The 5164-nt window shown below is 41.4% G+C and overlaps 1 long non-coding RNA gene across 1 annotated transcript; it reads right to left on the reverse strand.

The window, feature by feature from the left end:
* Positions 1 to 2598: 2598 nt before the first annotated feature.
* On the reverse strand, positions 2599 to 3508 carry LOC140913855 (uncharacterized). Its single transcript, XR_012159674.1, has 3 exons — positions 3430 to 3508; positions 2762 to 2861; positions 2599 to 2660 (listed from the first exon to the last, which is right to left on the reverse strand). It is a non-coding gene; the product is annotated as an uncharacterized lncRNA (long non-coding RNA).
* Between the last annotated feature and the right edge of the window lie 1656 nt (positions 3509 to 5164).

Genomic DNA, 5164 nt, shown 5'->3' on the forward strand with positions numbered 1-5164 from the left:
CCAACAGTATGATAAACATAGCTTGGGGACCGGTGTTTGAGGATGGGATGGCCTCGAAGGTGATAGGTCATACATTAACAAAATGTATATACTAATCCCAATTCTGGCTTCAGCTGCAGGTCAATGCAGTGCCATTACACATGTCCCTCTGTCCCCTGCTACTCCTTTTTCCTGCCAGCCAACAATACTGTTCAGTATAGCAGACTAGGGAGGGAAAATAAATTGTAAATGAGCAGCTTATGTTGATTGATAACAATCACAATTTATTTAATAGAAAAGCATGAGTGCAAAAGATGTAAAAGCATTGCCATCCATAGCCCTGGCAAAATATGTCTTGCTCAAACACAATCCTTAAAGCACTACCTAGAACACAATGACACATGGATAGCTGCAAAGAGAAGGAAAGAGGACTAGGAGCTGGAGCAGAAGTTGCTGACCGAGTATATTCATCATGATCAGAAAATGAGGTGAGATGTGGTGTTTCAGAGGGACATGTTTGAATGACTCTTCAAGATCATGAGCCAGTTGTCTCACATCTCTCCTGCCCAAACCACCTGCCCATCCATGCCCCATTCTGTTGCTTTATCTTCATAGAACCATGTCCTACAACCCATGGGCAACTCTGGCTTGTAAGCATGCAACAGTCAATGAACAATGGAACTACACATTTTAAGCAATATCTGCTGCTCTTTACCTCTGTTCAAATGTTGGGTGAAAAGAACAGATACATCACCAGATAAGGCCACTGTGATCATCTACTGTTATACAAGGCACTGGTGAGACCTCACCTGGAATACTGTGTGCAGTTCTGGTCTCCCATGTTTAAGAAAGATTCAAACTGGAACAGGTACAGAGAAGGGCTACTAGGATGATCCAAGGAATGGAAAACCTGTCTTATGAAGGGAGACTCAAGGAGCTTGGCTTGTTTAGCCTAACTAAAAGAAGGTTGAGGGGAGATATGATTGCTCTCTATGAATATATCAGAGGGATAAATACCAGAGAGGGAGAGAAATTATTCAAACTCAGTACCAATGTGGACACAAGAACAAATGGATATAAACTGGTCATCGGGAAGTTTAGACTTAAAATTTGACGAAGGTTTCTAACCTTCAGAGGAGTGAAGTTTTGGAATAGCCTTCCAAGAGAAGCAGTGGGGGCAAAAGACCTATCTGGCTTCAAGATTAAACTCGATAAGTTTATGGAGAAGATGGTATGATGGGATAACATGATTTTGGTATTAATTGATCTTTAAATATTCATGGTAAATAGGCCCAATGGCCTGTGATGGGATGTTAGATGGTGTGGGATCTGAGTTACTACAGAGAATTCTTTCCTGGGTATCTGGCTGGTGAATTTTGCCCATATGCTCAGGGTTTAGCTGATCGCCATATTTGGGGTTGGGAAGGAATTTTCCTGCAGGGCAGACTGGAAGAGGCCCTGGAGTCTTTTCGCCTTCCTCTGTAGCATGGGGCATGGGTCACTTGCTGGAGGATTCTCTGCTCGTTGAAGTCTTTAAACCACGATTTGAGGACTTCATAGCTCAGACAGAGGTGAGAGGTTTTTTATAGGAGTGGGTGGGTGAGATTCTATGGCCTGCGTTGTGAAGGAGGTCAGACTAGATGATCATAATGGTCCCTTCTGACCTTAATATCTATGAATCTATGAATCTATAATCTGACCTCCTGTATAACACAGGCCATAGGACTTGCTTGAATTAATTCCTGTTTTAACTAGAGTATATCTTTTCGAAAAGAAATTCAATCTTGATTGAAACATATCCACCAGTGGAAAATCCCATTACTAAAACATTTAATAGACTTGAAGATGAGAAGACACCAATATGATCATCTAGGAGAGCCAAGAAAAGGGGTTAAAGGATTGGCAAACATGCCCTGTAGTGAAAGAGTCAAGAAGCTCTGTTTAACTTATGAAAGAGAAGTTAAGGGGTGATTAAATCAACACCTATGAGTACCTACATGGGGAACACATATTTTGTAATAGAGTGCTATTCAATATAACAGAAAAAGTATAACAAAATCCAACGGCTGAAAACTGAGGCTAGACAACTTCATAAAAGAAGTAAGACCACATTTTCAGCAGTGAGAGTAACTAACAACTGGAAGACCTTTTGATTTAAATGAATCTGCATTTTCCATAAAAACCCATTCAGTAGGAGAATTTCCAAATAGCTTTACTAAATAGATTGAGCTTCTTGAGTCTAGGGCATGTTTTTCGATCTATTAATTATTCTTGTGGCTTTTCTCTAAACCCTCTCCAATTTTTCAACATCCTTCTTCAATTGTGGGTACCAGAACAGTATTCCAGTGATGGCTACCCCAGTGCCAAAACCTGTATAGCCGTTGCTACTGCACCAGCATCAAGAGGTGAACTAGGTACTGTCCGTAAGCAGACTCCAAACCGTTGGTGCCCTTAATCAATTCTGCCTCATATTATTTCCCCATATCCAAACATCCTCAAGAACACAACATGTCTCATTAACTTGTGTTGCATTATACGCATTACAGTCTAGATGATTCCATAAGCAATTCCATCTTGCCTTCACTCAGCCAAAAGCATATTTTATTACCATCCTGCACCTGCTCAGCATGCAGATGTATTGTGTCCTTGCAGGCATGTGGAAATCAGGATAAGTCTATCACCTAGGGAAGCAGAAAGTAGGGATAGTCAGCTACAATCACAGTAGGCATGGACACCACATTGATGACTGTGTCGCTAGGAGGTAATAATGTTATCAACTTACCCATGCTAAAAAAGACCAGACCTCCAGAACAGCCTCACATTGTTCCCTCTGACAGTACATCATATGTGTCTATGAATCTGCCACAGTGGTCCACAAGCACCTGTATAATGACAATGTAGTATACTTTCCTGTTAATGTACTCACTTGCTCAAAATGCAGGAATCAAATGAGTATGTGTATGCCATCAAAAATGCCTGCATAGTTCAGAAACCCCATCCATTCAAAACCCTTCATTCTTTTGAGGATATTTCCCAATACAACCACCCAGGCATTAGAGCCATAATTGCCTTGCAATCTTCCATGACTGCTAAGCTAACTGGATTCGCCAACCCCAAACAACAGATCTGTAACAATGCCAGTTGCCAGGTTCCACAGGATGATAGCAACATGCATCTGGACTGTAATACCCTCTCTCATCTGGATGCTATCCTGGTGTTGAAAGGCCAGGGCAAACTCCTCATGAAGCTCTAGGAATGTTGATTTTCTCATATAAAAGTGATGATCAGCTGTGGGCTCAGCACATTTTCATCATGATGTAATCCCACCACACTCTGCTTGTCACCCTGGTCCAGAAACAGCAGTCTGCCTGGGGGATGAGTGGGTGGGATGCCCTGCTAGGAAAGACAGCATCAGCTGGGTCCATGCCTCCACATTTGCAAGGCACTGACCTTTTCTTCTTCCTTTAAAAAGCAATCCCCTGTTGCTCTCCAGGCAGAAAGCTTCCTCTTAAACACCCTCCGCCATCCCTTGGAACCAGCTTCTTCAGAGACACATAAAAGAAACAGTTTTCAGAGTAGTAGCCGTGTTAGTCTGTATCTGCAAAAACAAAAGGAGCACTTGTGGCACCTTAGAGACTAACCAATTTATTTGAGCATGAGCTTTCGTGAGCTACAGCTCACTTCATCGATGAAGTGCATCCGATGAAGTGAGCTGTAGCTCACGAAAGCTTGTGCTCGGATAAATTGGTTAGTCTCTAAGGTGCCACAAGTCCTTCTTTTCTTTTTATAAAAGAAACAGTGTATCCATAAAAAAGTAGATGCTGTTTTTCCTGGTTATTAGGATGAATGTAATCCACACCTTTCAGCCCAAAGAGGTAACAGCTGTCCTGCTAGGAAATGCATTACACAGGACTAGACCATTTCCAACCACAACCACCAAAGACGACAGACATGTCCCACAATGCCTGGCAAACAGAGTGGTACAGGCAGTCGTGGTGCTTTGAACCATGGAATACACGTCCAGAAAGCTTAGTCTCTCTCACAACTGGCTACAGTGCCAGTGCTCTTGTTCTGCAGTATATTTACACTCTATCAAGTTAGGCTAAAACAAAATGACTAACTTGTGATTGGTCAACTGGAGATTAGACGGCAGTGAGAGCGTAGCCTTTGGTTAAGATGGCACCAGTATCTGCAAGGTTTATTTTTATAATGTTGATTAGTTTGAATATGCTTCTTATCCAGTCGTGTTATTTTCAAGTACTTTTTGTAATGGTGGAAGGCATGAGTACATAAGCTTAAGTTTTATTTCCTGGGTTATAGGAAAGCTTAATATAAAGGGTATAGAAGAGCAGAGTAAAGTTTGCTCTCTTCATATTAAGTGTGTCAGAGTTTCCCATTTGGAAACATATATTACAAGAGATCCACCACACCAAAATGGGATGGGCTTTTCAGATCATCCCCGTGGCACTAAGTTTAAGGAATAAGCTTAAGTCAGTTCATCAGAGATAGTTATCCATATGACCCCACATCTCTTGACAAAAGGAGAGAGAAAAACAGTCAGGCTGAGGAACTGGAATCTAACTAGCAGGCTATTTCCACCATCCCATTCCCAGTGTAAATGAGAGTACATTATATAGCAAATAGCAGATGGTGGTTTAAAACACACGCCAGAAAAGGAGTCAGATGGACTGACGTTAAGTATCTATAAAGAACCCTGCTGTTTTCATTCAAACCCCCTCCCCCCAACTCCTCCCTCCAAAAAAAACCACCCTCATAAAAATAACCCAGAAATCCTCTTTACTTCCGGGCAGTTGAACTGCAATAACTTAAATTCACATCCAATCAATACAAATATTATTAGGCTGTGTGTGCCTTTTTGCTTGTTCCAGCTGAATGGATTGTTGAGTTAGTGCAGAGAGAAGCAATGTACTTTAGTTTGCATTCAGAGGCCATGGATTACCACACCGACAGAGTCATTAAAACAGCTCCTAAGGAGAAAAACAAAATACATTTGACGTTAACATTAATCTTTTTAAAAAATAATAATAATTTGACCAAAGGCACTCACTACATATATTGCTGAAAATAATTAGGACAAGTTCTTGGACTGTTTAAGCCTACGCAGAAGGGAGAGAGAAAGAGAAAGCAAGCAAGGAAGCAATGCAGCTGTGATAGGTGGAAGGTG

The sequence above is a fragment of the Lepidochelys kempii genome, chromosome 6, assembly GCF_965140265.1.
Source record: "Lepidochelys kempii isolate rLepKem1 chromosome 6, rLepKem1.hap2, whole genome shotgun sequence".
In the NCBI taxonomy this organism is placed as follows: Eukaryota; Metazoa; Chordata; order Testudines; family Cheloniidae; genus Lepidochelys; species Lepidochelys kempii.